This window comes from Scyliorhinus canicula, chromosome 17, assembly GCF_902713615.1.
Source record: "Scyliorhinus canicula chromosome 17, sScyCan1.1, whole genome shotgun sequence".
NCBI classification, from domain to species: domain Eukaryota; kingdom Metazoa; phylum Chordata; class Chondrichthyes; order Carcharhiniformes; family Scyliorhinidae; genus Scyliorhinus; species Scyliorhinus canicula.
Window position 1 is genome coordinate 24,708,662 of NC_052162.1, and position 15,308 is coordinate 24,723,969.

At 45.8% G+C, this 15,308-nt stretch overlaps 1 protein-coding gene across 2 annotated transcripts in view; it reads right to left on the reverse strand.

The window, feature by feature from the left end:
* Positions 1 to 346: 346 nt before the first annotated feature.
* Positions 347 to 15,308, reverse strand: part of foxo4 (forkhead box O4) — a 77,714-nt gene continuing 62,752 nt past the window's right edge. The window contains exon 3 of one of the 2 annotated variants that reach the window (XM_038775977.1): positions 347 to 7,749. The gene's annotated coding sequence lies outside the window, so the exon portion shown is untranslated. Of the gene's footprint in view, positions 7,753 to 15,308 lie in introns of both variants that reach the window. The other variant, XM_038775976.1, reaches the window with a different exon arrangement.

Sequence of the window (15,308 nt, forward strand, 5' to 3'; positions counted from 1 at the left end):
CCAAATGCCTCAGCAAGTTAATCACTGAGTGACAATACCACAGAAGGTCCGAGATTATATTTCAAGTCAATGCTGAGTTCACTGATCTCAGTCAGGTAAAGTGGCAGGAGTGCTATAATTGGACTTGGGTAAAATCAGTTCAGGGCAAGGAGGAAAATCAGTCACGGCTTCCAAATCCGTTAGATAAATGGCATGTAAAGACAGATCAAACTTATGAAAGAAAGGTCACCATCTTAAAGAATTAGCATTACAAGGTACTGGTGGCATCAAACTTAAGTGTCAATATCTTCAGTGGAAGATGGAAATAACAAACCTAGATTGAAAGACAGAAAAAAGTCTGAAAATGAATATTTGTTTTTTTTTTTTAATATTGATGGTCAAACATAATTCATTGAATATAAAATTTTGCTCAGTTTCAAAAAAATATATAAATCAACCACAAAATGCATTTCAAGTTTACCATAAAATTGAAAGGGCTTAAAGCGTTGATGATCTGTTCCTCAGCAGATCAATTATGAACGTTGGAAAAATATTAGTACCAGGCTTCATACACATGGATGATAGTAGGTTCAACATGTGGCAATATTGTAAGTTACACATCTAATCAGCGAAATAAAAACAAGTCACTGTACACACTAAGATCTCAGTATTTTCCTCATGGCATCATGGAAGCATTTAAATGCCTTCAATGTTTAAAATATACGAAGAACAAAACTTTAAAAAATGCATTTATACAGATAGTCTAACCATGCTATTGATATGGATTATTCAATAGGCAAGTGTGCAATACTTAGATAAACTGCAAATCACTGTTGACCACATGTATCACTCACTCATGCATTTCATCATTAATCAAGAATTACAACTAACCACGTTTATTTTTTCAGATAATGAGAATGTGCATGATTAAGTACCACTAATCTGTACAAAACTCAAGTATTATTACCACATGCTGCAATTACAAATGTGGTTTCACTGGCAAGGAGACAAGAGATTGTATTCTGGGGTGTTGAATTTCTGAAGAATGCATGTAATAGATTAGCAGCGCCTTGGAATTTCCCTGCAATCCAGTACAAACCATTTTGCAAAGAATTTGCAGTAACAATATCACAAAAGAATACAGTCTCAACACGCGGTATTATTCTGAAACATTGGAATGCTCAAAAATTTATTTACAACTTCAAATTTCACATCTCCAATCCATTGTGCCAAGAAGTAGCAGATTCAGGTTTGATCAATTGATTTGGCACAAGATTCTGAGCTATGTCAATTTCTGGACAATTCCTCAACAGGAATTTGGAATGGGACTAAAATGGCAAGGTCTTGTGTCTAACTTTTTGAATGGAGGGTGATATAGATTTGGGCATGGTCGCAGTGGGGCAACTAAAATACAAGAAATAAACTTATGGGCATGGAGACCGCATGGCAAAAGGCAGATAACAGGGCCTTAACAATAGGTCATATTCCAATCCAAGGCTTATAACTTTATCCTCATGATTTAAGAGTATGAGACTGTTTCTACTCAATTAAGTCTTCCAAAGTCCCAGCTAAATGTCACTTTAACACTCAGATGAATATCCTGACAGCTATGGAAGTTTATATCTGCATGCACGATCACAATTAACTATCATCCATCTCCATGTCAAAATAGTTAGGATGAACATGCTATCAATATTGCCAAAATAACGGACAGAAGTGATTTAAGCACAGCGTAGTACCAGTTGGCAAGACTTGCTTCAGGCGTAAAATGTCAGCACATGCTGCAACTCCGAAGCGGCCAAAAAGGACATCTGCTGTCAGACATTTTTTTTTTTGTAAACTGCACTTCAATACTGTTTTCCACAGCCAGCAAGGCTTAACAACCAATGTGCTCTGGAGGAGCCGCATTTATCAGCAGTTCAAGCAAAAAGACAAATATCAGGTACAACTCCATTACATCTTATTAATATGCAATTTTATTTTACTGATTATCTTTGAAAATAACTGCTTGTGCCATCATAAAGAGAACCATTAAATAGAGTATTGGGTAACCTCCTCTTTAGCTGTGGCTAAGTCTCTTGACTGCTGTGCAGCTCCTGTCCGTGGCAAAATAGCTTGGGACTTTTACAGTCTTAAGTTATGGCCATGAAACTTCATCCTACCAACCTATTATACAATGTGCGGTTCAGGGCTCACAGCCCTGTTCATATAGGTTTCCCTCCCTCTTTGTGCATGCTATGTTATAGGTTGTTGAGCACTAGCCACCCCATGGTACCTTGCTTAAGTGGTCAATACTTCATGGGTGAGTGCATTCCATTTATGATCCAGAAACAAATGAGCAATTATAAAAATGCCTTGTGTGGTACTATGAGAGATGAAGTTAGCTGTTATTAACATCTATACCCTGATATCACAGGTGGTAAAGAGGGAGAATGGGAAAAAGGCCTGCACATCCATATTAGCATTATGTCTAGATATATGATGAATGGACGCTCAAGTTAACTGCCAGAAGGTTGCCTCTTTACCTCAACAACAGTTAGTCTTCAGCACAATAGCAAATAAAAACCAGAGAAGGGAAGTGGGGAAGGTGCTTATTTCACCCCCCCCCCTTAGAATGGGGAAAATAGCAAAAAAGGGTCCACTCAAAAAGTTTGTAGTTTTTATCTTTGAAACAATATTTAAGGAGCAAAGAAGGAGATATGGTGAGGAGGTTGAAATCAGAAAGAGGAGGAAAGAGAAAGTAGAGGGAGGGCCCAAAGGCAGGTCTTACCAATAGGCCCCCAGAACAGCTGATGTTGGTGCTGATCATTGAACGGTCATACATTTAAAAACAAAACCACATGAAGTTTGTGAAGTGGCCTTCTTTATGAAATGAGAAATATTTCTTACAGATGACATCACATGGTATATAAACATATCACACTTTCATAAAATATATTTTAATGTTACAAACTCAGTGTACCAAAATAGTACCACATGGAACATTTGCATGAAAGTTTTATAGGTATAGAATACTCTTAAAAATGCATAATTTTAAAAAAAGAGATAATAATGCACTTAAGCATTTTATGTAGAACTCTGCAAACACCATCAATCAATATACTGGTAAAAGGCAGATCTCATGGAACTTGCTGGTTATTCAACAATTTAACTTGTAAAGGAAAATGCTATTGTAAAGATAAAGTGTATCTTGGAAAATCAAACGCTTTAACAGATTATAAAAATGCATACTCTTAAATTGAAAACTGTGACTACTTTCAATTTCTTTACTTTTGTCTTCTCTCACCTGTGCATTACCAGCTAGCCGAGAGGGCAGGACAGCAAAGCATCATTGCACTACACACCTCACCAAAAGATGAAATGATGGTTTGCTGCATGAACTCTTTGAAGGGCTCTCTTTACCATACTCACCACAGGGATAACTTTCTATGCAAGAGTCCCACTAACATTTTGCGTACAACATAATATATGGGGGCAATAGGACACCAATATTAACTGTATATAGCCACAGTGAATATACAGTATTAACTGTATATTCACTGTCCATAAAAAAGTCTCTCTCTAGAAGATAAAGGTTTATGCAGCAACTGTTTAATGGTTCTTTTAAAACTAACAAAAGGCTCTTGGGGCTTCAGGATAGCACCAATGGTAGAACAACCTACACGCTGCATGTAACTCCCCACCCTCCCCTATGTAAAATACAATTTCGATCCTTTCTCAGCTTCTCCTCTTTCTGCTCCAACCCTCAATGTACCTCTGTAGCCAAAGGAAAATTACAACTGGTTTCAAAATATCTGTCAAATGGTTTAATGCCAAGAGATGTGAAAAAGCAACCCCGATATCTATCAACTTCCAATGTCCGTTCAGCTGCTCAAATTGGGGAAAATCCCTCAGCTTCTGATCTGAGGATTGTATTGATCAAAGACTGAACACTTGCAGCACAATGAAATTGGGGTATGAACCCACATTCTGCTGCAATGGGAAGAGCACCAAATGAATCTTTCCTTCTACAAATAACTGAAAATCTTTATCCTTTCAAATTGTATATATACACACACACACAAATGTGTGGACACCCGAGGGGAAAGGGAAGAGATGGAGGAGAGGCCCAAGTCTGTTATCATCTTGCATAATTAACATAAAAACAAAGTCACAGATCAATGGGAAACATCCACTGAACAAATTTAAACTTTCATTTAAGATTCAAAATGTAAAACAATACTTGAAAAAATACACAACCTACAAACCTACTAGCTATTGGATGCAGTACAATTTTATTTACAAGCAAAATCTGAAGCTAACAACTTAAACCAAGAATGGAAAACAAAGTTGTACTGTCATTTAATGTAATTTTTTTAAAAATGCAATCTGAAAATTAACTTGATCTGCGTAAACAAATGAATGTGGCATAATGCCTCTTCTGAAGTCATATATGATCAATCTAAATAGTAAAAACAAAACACACTTGCCATGTGCGTTTTGACACGAGCATATATTCAGAATCACCCTGAGAGGTAAAGGCAGATTTTCATTGAGTAAAAGAACAGAGGCGTAAAAACATTTGTTCCCAGCAACTAACTTTAGTGTTTCTGTGGCACGTAGTAACTGTCTCTAATCCCCAATAGAATAATTTATAGAGACACAAAAAAATATTAGGAAATATATGAGAGGTGACTGAGGCAAACAGAATTGGGAATCAATTGTGATAGCATCCACTGGATACTCCATTCAGCACATCTGGCAGTAGTCTGCAGCACAAAAGCAGGTTGGCGGTTCCAGAAAATAAAGTGTATCAACTGAGGCAAGTGTGCCACAATGGTTATTAAACAAACACTCAATAAAATCAGGAGATTGAAACACTCCTGTTTACCTCAGGTGCTGGTGTTTTCCAATGGAGGGTATGCATATTTCCAAGACTGGTATTGGCTTGCCACAGGACTTTTTCCACAATAATGCAGGATACCCAATTACTTCAAAGACTTTTTGCACTTTTGGTAATTTAGTAGAGAAAGGAGCTTTTATTATTTTTTTAAAAGCGTAACTCAGTCTCAAAACATTTCTGGATGTTGCAAAGTGGGTGGGGTTGGGAAGAAAAATGTGGAAGGAGAGTCCTAAAATTACTCTCCAAGATCCTTTTCGCAATTATTTATCAAAAATAGTGCTGACGAAAGAACAATATGCATGCTGAATACCCAACATCAACACCAAAAACTTCTAAGTTGGGTTCAGAGTAAAGCCTAAATAAAAGTGCCTCAACTTCAGAATACCCCTACGCACCAGAACAATATTACTCGCCATTTCTCACACCAGACATCTATGATCTGAGTGAGCTTCACATTTTAGTGCTAAATTCGAGGGGTGTTTTGTGCTGCAAGTCCATGCTGAATAGGAACTGATCAACACTACCTAAAGTAATTTATAAAGAAGCCTTAGAGGCAAATGGTAGTCTTTCATTCCAATAATCTGGCTGATGTGAAGTCAGACCAGAGAATCAAAAAAAAACAATATTATCAAAACACTGCCATCCAGTCCCTAATTTCCATCGTGGCATTTACACTCATGACATCTAATACCTATAATAAATGGTATCTGCCAATATCAAACAGTTAAATAAATCAGATCATTTTGGTTTGAATCGCACTACAATTTCATCATTGCTCAATTCAGTTCCATAATTTCAATTTTTATGTATACTGTATTTTGATTTTGCATGTAACAAAAGGACTTTAAAAAAGGAGTGTGTTTCAAAGTAATGAATACAATCCAGGATTCAGGTTTATGAGAGCAGTTGAGGTTATCCGAACACAGGCATGTGCCATATCAATATATATATGGCCACAGTATGAAAAATTACCAATCAAAATTATTTCTTGATACAACATGCAGTGATTAGGTCACAATTCTTAATCCTTCAGTGTGAACAACATCACGCAACAATGAGGAACTGCACTGAGAACAACCACTCAGAAATGCAATCCAAAACAGAATCATGTCAATTGCATAAACTTGAGTGTACATTATTAAAGAAATAGCATAAACCCGCAGAGTGCCTTCAAGGCAGTGGTCACATTTCTGTATATAGTCAGCAGCTATAAACTGCTGAGTTTTTCCTTGCAGTTTATGAAGTCATCTGAAGACAATGACTGATAATCACTCCCGGTCTATCTTGTTCTATGCAACCTTCCCCCAGATAGCACAATGTAGATGTTATAGTTCAGGTAATTGCTTCAATAATAAAACCATTTATTCATCTTATAACCTCAATTGGACATGTTTATATTCTCCTTTGCAATTGCTGGCATTAGTGTGACTTATGAACTTTTCTCCAATTAGAGAACTGTAGAATAGCACCTTTCTCAACCTCAGGGCATTCCAAAGTGCTTTACAGCCAAATGAAGGTCATTATAAGTGCATTCACTGTTGTAATGTAAGGAGGTGTAGCAGCCAATCAGTACTAAATTGGAGTTTCAGACCGTATTCTGCGCTCAAATATAAGCCATGATTTAAGAGGAAATCATTCCAAATTACAGGTTGGAAGGGGTTTTGTTACATTTATGTAACATTTACAAATAGCTTTTTACATTTGAAGGAAAGATTTTCAAATCTATGAGCTTTTCCCACCATTTCTCCCAAATTAGGCAGTATTACATTGCCAAGCCAGTATCTTACAGGTGACACAGCATCCTCCCCACCCCTCCCAAAGAAAGAATGAAATAACAAGCTATCCAACAGAATTTCTAATTTCGCTGAAAAGATTAACTTTAAATTCAATTTGATACAATGGAGTGGGAAGGGAGAAATAAAGAGAAACATTTCACTTGTTAAAATCACAGGCAGCCCATATAAAATCAATTAAAATTAAATCACAAAATAGCTTTGTATCTCATGGTTGCGTTGTTGGTTTTAAAATAGGATACTATTTTATAGACTGGGGTTGGACTGTTCTGGAATAGGTTGCTGTTACGGCAATGTTGGAAAGTCTATATATGTTCCTTCTGGAACCTTAGCTCTCTCAGTCTTACTGGAGTACATTGCACATTCCACCTCCACTTTCCCTCTTTTATTCTTACTTACAAACAGTTCAGTCTTTTCTCAATCTCAGCTGGCCACAAGTATATGCCGAACACAACCAAAAGTGATAGGAAAGAAGAAAGGGGCAATTCTCAGTCCACAGGCTCGCTGTTTCAATAAGGTGTTTCACTTCATTTGTGATCTGTCAATACAACAGCTTGAGCTCAATTACTGTTTTATTCTCATAATCTGGTGTCTTGATTGGATGTGGTTTTGAGTTATTGTCTTGAAAATCCAGGTTGAATGACTTATTTCCTTGTAGTGTTTAACCCAAGTCCCAAAGGAAAACTCTGCTACATATTACTGTCTAGTTTTGGTACATGTCCTGTGCTTAAAAAATAGTTGAGAATATCACATCCATTTCTCTGTTATAATCCGATACATTTGCAGTTTTAGTCTTATTTTCATAATCCCATGTTGCTGCAGGGGTGGGGGTGTATTTGTAATGTAATAAAATAAGTCATTCTCAAATGGGCAGCATTGGCACAATGACATTGCAAAAGTCTCACCCGAAGATTGTTTAGGAACTGTTTCATGCACTCTGGAAATCGGAATGCATGCCAAAGAGAAAATGCCTTCTTGGATGAACTCATTGTACACGCTGAACAACGTGAAACAGATTCTCAAGTCCTGGATCACTTCAAAATAAAACATCAATTTGTGAAGAGAGGCGACGGACTCAGCTGACATACAGCAAACCTGCTACAGAAGGAAAAAAAAGTCAGTGTATGGGAATCAAAGATTATGTTATTAAGTAATACATGTATTTTTATGAATCTTTTGCTATTTAAAATTTCACTGAGGGCAACACATGCTGCAGGCTTGTACATGTAGTTTGCCACAAAACTGAGCCTTGCTGCTGTGGGGAAGCAATCCAGTAAAAGCACTTGCTCAAAGGGAGAAAGGAATGAAAATGATAGAAAGGAATCCATTAGCAACTGCATTCACATAAATGGTCTTACAACACCAGGTTAAAGTCCAACATGTTTGTTTCAAACACTAGCTTTCGGAGCACTGCTCCTTCCTCAGGTGAATGTATACAATGTTCACATAAATGGAATAACCATCCTCTCCTGCAGAGACTGTACACAGCATAACCACTCCAGAAAACCATCACACAAATTCTAGTACAACTGGGGGCCGGCCGGTTTAGCTCAATTGTCCAGACAGCTGGTTTTTGATGCAGTACAAGGTCAGCAGCGTAGGTTCAATTCCCGTACCAGCGGAGGTTATTCTCAACCTTGCCCCTCGCCTGAGGTGTGGTGATCCTCAGGTTAAACCACCACCAGTAAGCTCTCTCCCTCAAAAGGGGAAAGCAGCCTATGGTCATCTGGGACTATGGTGACTTTAGTACATCTGGGCCAGACACAATAGATGCCTGTGAAATGATGCGTCCAACAAACAATGAAAATCAAACTACCGGTCCCATCAAATCACTGCTAACCAACCTACGGACAGGCAGAATGTGGAATGCACTGAAAAGTTCAATTTCCAGGAATCAACAATTAATTCTCAAACTTTCACAATAATTGTTACAATCTTAATAATGACCTGGTAAATTTAATATAAAGACTAAAAATATTTACTAGGCTGTAACGTTATAATTTCCTCCATAGCATTGCAACCCCCCGCCACCCCTCCTCAATCTCTGTAAACTCCTTCAGCCCCAGGACCCTCCGAGAAATCAGTTCCAATTCTGGTCTCTGGGTATTCCCAGATTTCCTTTCTTCCTCCACTGATGTCAATGTCTTCTGCTATCTTCTGCTACATAGGCCACACAATATGGAATCCCCTCACATCTCTCTCTCTTCCTCCAAGATGCTCCTTAAAACCCACCCCATCAAACTTTTTGGTTTTGCCAATCTTATAAAGCTTGCTGTTAAAATGTGCTTAATTTTCTAAATTCATTTACGGGATGTGTGTCAAGGACTAGGACAGCGACTTCCGGTGGCGGCAATGATCAGCTAAGCCGCACGTTCGGCGGCTCCCGCGGTGAACGGACTTTGGGGCTCTTTTCAGGGCCCCCAACGGAGCTGCAGCGGCGATTCCCAGCGGGGGAAGAAGACAGGAGGCGACCCTAACTGTCCCATGGTCAGGACCAGGAGCGGGGCAGGAAAAAAACAAAGGAAAGTGCCTCTGAAAAAAATGGGGGCAGGAAGAAAAAATGGCGGCCGGCGAAGGCCTCGAGGAGCTGAGGAAGTGGGTCCAGGAGCAGCAGACGATTCTCCTGCGCTGCTTCCAGGAGCTGAAGCTGGAGCTGCTGGAGTCCCTGAAGGTAACCTACAGGGAACTGATGGAGACCCAGACAGCCCAGGGGGCTGCGATCCGGGAGCTGCAGCAGCAGGCCTCCGAAAGGGAGGACGAGGTCGTGGCCTTGGCGGGGAAGGTGGAGATGCACGAGGCACTCCATAAAAGATGGCAGGAGCGGTTCGAGGAGCTGGATAACCGGTCAAGGAGGAAGAATCTGCGGATCCTGGGCCTCACCGAGGGGCTGGAGGGGTCGGACCTAGCGGCCTACGTGGTGATCATGTTAAACTCGCTGATGGGGGCTGGGTCCTTCCAGGGGCCCCTGGAGTTAGAGGGGGCCCACAGAATTCTGGCTAGGAGGCCCAAGCCGAACGAGCCGCCGCGGGCGGTGCTGGTGAGGTTTCATCGGTTCGTGGAGCGTGAGTGTGTGCTCTGGTGGGCCAAGAAGGAGCGGAGCAGCAAGTGGGAGAACACGGAGGTGCGGATCTTCCAGGACTGGAGTGCGGAGGTGGCGAGGCGGAGGGCCGGGTTTAACCGGACGAAGGCGGTGCTCCACAGACGGAGTGTGAAGTTCGGCATGTTGCAGCCCGCGCGTCTGTGGGTCACCTATAAGGATCGGCACCACTATTCTGAGTCCCCGGAGGCGGCGTGGGCCTTTGTGCAAGCCGAGAAATTGGACTCAAACTGAGGGTCTGGGATGGGGGATGTTGTATAATATTGTATTTGCATTTGCTTGGTTTAGTGTAAGAATGTCGTACTGTTTTTTCTATAGGGGTTATTAAGCAGGGGCTGGGTGCACAGGTTTGGGCAGAGGGGTAAACGGGGAGTTCGGGGAGCTGGTCGGGGGGGACTGACAATGGGAGTGGCCCTGGAGGAGGTGGGGCCCGGCAGGGCGAAAGCGCGGGCTTTCTGCGGGCTTCCCGCGCTGTGAGATGGTGGGGGCGGGGCCGGGGAAGCGCGGGTCGTTGCTGGTTGTTTTCTTTTCCCGCGCAAGAGCGGGGGGAGGGTGGACCCGTTGACGGGCACAGTCCCACGTTGGGAGGAGCCGAAGGTAGGGCGGGAGTCGCCGGGGTCAGCAGAAGTCAGCTGGCTCACGGGAGTGCTGTTGAGGGAGGGGCACGGCTAGGAGGGGTCCTAGCCTTGGGGGGGGGGGGGGTACCGGGTTGCTGCTGAACCGGTCAGGAAGGAGCTGGAGGACGCAGGGTGTGCGGGGGGGGGGGGGGGGGAAAGAGTTGCCGCCATGGGAAACTGGTAGAGCGGGGGACGCTGGCCGGGGGTGGGCAAGGGATGGGGTATGGCTAATCGGCAGGGGAGGGGGGCAGGGAGCCCTCGGATCCGGCTGATAACCTGGAATGTGAGGGGGTTGAATGGGCCGGTCAAACAGGCCCGGGTATTTGCGCACCTGAAGGGACTGAAGGCGGATGTGGCCATGCTCCAGGAGACACACCTGAGAGTGGTGGACCAGGTTCGGCTGAGGAAGGGATGGGTGGGCCAAATATTCTACTCAGGGCTGGATGAGAAGAGTAAGGGGGTGGCGATCCTGGTGGGGAAGAAGGTGTCGTTTGAGGCGTTAAATGTGGTGGCTGACAGTGGCGGGAGATATGGGATGGTGAGTGGCACGCTGCAGGGGGAGCGGGTGGTGATGGTGAATGTTTATGCCCCAAATTGGGACGATGCGGGGCTTATGCGCCGTGTGTTGGGCCGCATTCCGGATCTGGAGGTGGGGGGCCTGATCATGGGAGGCCGGCGGCGGCCAAGGTGCTGAGGGGATTCATGGACCAGATGGGGGGGGTGGATCCCTGGAGGTTTGCGAGGCCAAGGGCCAGGGAATACTCGTTTTTCTCCCACGTACATAAGGCCTACTCGAGGATCGATTTTGGAAGAAGTGGAATACTCTGCCATTGCCATTTCAGATCATGCCCCGCACTGGGTGGACCTCGGGCTAGGGGAAGAGAGGGACCAACGTCCACTCTGGCGTTTGGAGGTGGGGCTGTTGGCAGATGAGGTGGTGGCCGGGAGGGTTCGGGGGTGTATCGAGAGGTACCTTGAGGCCAATGATAACGGGGAGGTTTGAGTGGGGACGGTCTGGGAGGCATTGAAGGCGGTGATGAGGGGGGAATTGATCTCCATCCGAACCCATAGGGAGAGGGGGGAGCAGAGGGAGAGGGAGAGACTGATAGGGGAAATGGTGCAGGTGGATAGGAGATATGCGGAGGCCCCAGAGGAGGGATTGCTGGGGGAGAGGCGTAGCCTTCAGGCCAGATTTGACCTATTGACTACCAGAAAGGCGGAAGCTCAGTGGAGGAAAGCACAGGGGGCGGTGTATGAATACGGGGAGAAGGCGAGCAGGATGCTGGCGCACCAGCTCCAGAAGCGAGATACGGCCAGGGAGATTGAGGGAGTGATGGATGGAGCTGGGACGGTGGCGCGGAGGGGGGTAAATGTTAATGGGGTCTTCAGGGACTTCTATGGGGAACTGTACCGGTCTGAACCCCCGGTGGATGGGGTGGAATGGGGCGCTTCTTGGACAAGCTGCGATTCCCGAGGGTGGAGGAGGAGCAGGTGGAGGGGCTAGGTGCGCCGATCGAGCTGGAGGAGGTGGTCAAGGGGATAGGGAGCATGCAGTCGGGGAAGGCGCCGGGGCCGGACGGGTTTCCGGCGGAATTCTACAAAAGGTATGTGGACCTGTTGGGCCCCCTGTTGGTCCGGACCTTTAACGAGGCAAGGGAGGGGGGGCTTTGCCCCCAACTATGTCACGGGCACTGATTTCCTTGATCCTGAAGCGGGACAAGGACCCTCTGCAGTGCGGATCATATAGGCCGATTTCGTTGCTGAACACCGACGCTAAACTGCTGGCAAAGATCCTGGCCACTAGAGTAGAGGATTGCGTGCCCGGGGTCATTCACGAGGACCAGACGGGGTTTGTGAAGGGAAGGCAGCTGAACACAAACGTACGAAGGCTCCTCAATGTTATTATGATGCCGGCTGTGGAAGGGGAGGCGGAGATAGTGGTGGCATTAGATGCGGAGAAGGCCTTCGATAGGGTTGAGTGGGAGTATTTGTGGAAGGTGTTGGAGAGGTTTGGGGAGGGGTTTATCCGGTGGGTGAGGCTGCTCTACGAGGCCCCGATGGCGAGTGTAGCCACAAATAGGAGGTCTGAGTACTTTCGGCTGTACCGGGGGACGAGACAGGGGTGCCCCCTGTCCCCCTTGCTCTTCGCGCTGGCAATTGAGCCCCTGGCCATGGCACTGAGGGAGTCAGGGAACTGGAGGGGTCTGGTGCGGGGTGGGGAGGAGCATCGAGTGTCGTTGTACGCGGATGACCTGTTGCTGTATGTGGCGGACCCGGTGGGGGGGATGCCGGAGGTGATGAGGATTCTTAGTGAATTTGGGGGTTTCTCGGGGTACAAGTTGAACCTGGGCAAGAGTGAGGTGTTAGAACATAGAACATAGAACAGCACAGCACAGAACAGGCCCTGCGGCCCTCGATGTTGTGCCGAGCCATGATCACCCTACTCAAACCCACGTATCCACCCTATATCCGTAACCCAACAACCCCCCCCCCTTAACCTTACTTTTTAGGACACTACGGGCAATTTAGCATGGCCAATCCACCTAACCCGCACATCTTTGGACTGTGGGAGGAAACCGGAGCACCCGGAGGAAAGCCACACACACACGGGGAGGACATGCAGACTCCGCACAGACGGTGACCCAGCCGAGAATCGAACCTGGGACCCTGGAGCTGTGAAGCATTTATGCTAACCACCATGCTACCGTGCTGCCCCTCACCCAGCTCCTCTTCCCATTTACCCTTCAGTTCCTCCACCGCGGCCTCGTCTGCCTCCTGCATTACCCAGTATATGTCCGAAATCTTCCCTCCTCCAACCCACACCCCCGAGAGCACCCTGTCCCGTACCCCACGTGGGGGCAACAAGGGGAACCCCTCCATCTACCGTCTGGCAAACGCCCTAACCTGCATGTACCGTGTTTGTGGTGCATCCGGGGGATCAAGAGGAGGGGATTGGTAGGCTCCCATTGAAGCAGGCAGGGAAGAGCTTCAGGTACCTAGGGGTCCAGGTGGCAGGGAGGTGGGGGCCCTGCACAAGCTCAACCTCACACGGTTGGTGGAGCAGATGGAGGAGGAGTTTAAGAGGTGGGATATGTTACCGCTGTCACTGGCGGGGAGGGTGCAGTCCGTTAAGATGACGGTGCTCCATAGGTTTTTGTTCCTGTTCCAGTGCCTTCCCATCCTTATCCCAAAGGCCTTTTTTAGGAGGGTCAACAGGAGTATCACGGGATTTGTGTGGGCGCATGGGACTCCGAGGGTTAGAAGAGTGTTCCTGGAACGAGGCAGGGATAGGGGGGACTGGCGTTGCCCAACCTCTGTGGGTACTACTGGGCTGCCAACGCAGCGATGGTGCGTAAGTGGGTAATGGACGAGGAGGGGGCATAGAACATAGAACAGTACAGCACAGAACAGGCCCTTCGGCCCTCAATGTTGTGCCGAGCCATGATCACCCTACTCAAACCCACGTATCCACCCTTTACCCGTAACCCAACAACCCCCCCCTAACCTTACATTTTAGGACACTAAGGGCAATTTAGCATGGCCAATCCACCTAACCCGCACATCTTTGGACTGTGGGAGGAAACCGGAGCACCCGGAGGAAACCCACGCACACAGGGGGAGGACGTGCAGACTCCACACAGACAGTGACCCAGCCGAGAATCGAACCTGGGACCCTGGAGCTGTGAAGCATTTATGCTAACCACCATGCTACCCTGCTGCCCATGGAAGAGGATGGAGGCGACGTCTTGTGTGGGCACGAGCTTGGAGGCGCTAGCGACGGCGCCTTTGCCGCTCCCTCCAACGAGGTATACCACGAGCCCGGTGGTGACGGCTACCCTCAAAATTTGGGGGCAATGGAAACGGCACAGGGGAGAAATGGGGGGCTCGATGGAGGCCCTGATACGGGGGAACCATCGGTTTGTTCCAGGGAGCATTGATAGCGGATTTCTGGGCTGGCACAGGGCAGGGGTTAGGAGGTTGAGGGACCTGTTTGTGGAGGGGAGGTTCGCAAGCTTGGGGGAGTTAGAGGGGAAGTTTGGGCTCCCCCCGGGGAACATGTTTCGGTACATGCAGGTTAGGGCGTTTGCCAGACGGCAGATGGAGGGGTTCCCCTTGTTGCCCCCACGTGGGGTACGGGACAGGGTGCTCTCGGGGGTGTGGGTTGGAGGAGGGAAGATTTCGGACATATACCGGGTAATGCAGGAGGCAGACGAGGCCGCGGTGGAATGGGGGGAGGAAGAACTGTATACATGGGTCTCTGGGATGTGGCGGGTGCTATCTCTTTCCCTTTTGTTGTTTGGGTGCTTTTTTGTTTTCTTTTCCTTTTGTTTGAAGTTGCTCTTGAAGTTGGGGGGGGGGGGGTATTGTTCTTGGGGTGTTACTGTGGTTGTTTGTTAATAGAGTTAAGATGTTTATATTTTGTAAAAATTTCAATAAAAATTATTTTTTTTTAAAAAGGACTAGGACAGCATTTATTGCCAATCCCAATTGCCCTTATGAAGGTGGTGGTGAACTTTCTTCTCAAACCACTGCAGTGCCTGTGGTGTAGGTACGCCCACAGTGCTGTTTCGAATCCTGTGAAGCACTTTGGGACAGCATTAAAGATGCTGGTTAAATGCAAGCTGCTGTTTTTGCAAAGGATGAGTAGGAGTCATAAATAATTACACCAGGGTGTTGGTTTACAAGACCCAATTGAACTTTTAAATTACATAAAGTCCATAACCTCCTCCCAGATAGCCAGGATTCCATATAAACAATTTATTAACTTCTTTTTTTTTTTTTAAAAGGCTCAAAAATATTGATTTCATTGGGAGAATACTAGCTTTATTGAAACAATCCAAAATGTAATTCCTGCAATTAAAAGGAATAATCTTACTTCTCCTTTCTCTCACTCTATTTCGACATCAACAGCTCAGCTTTCATTGTTTCTTCAAGTGGCA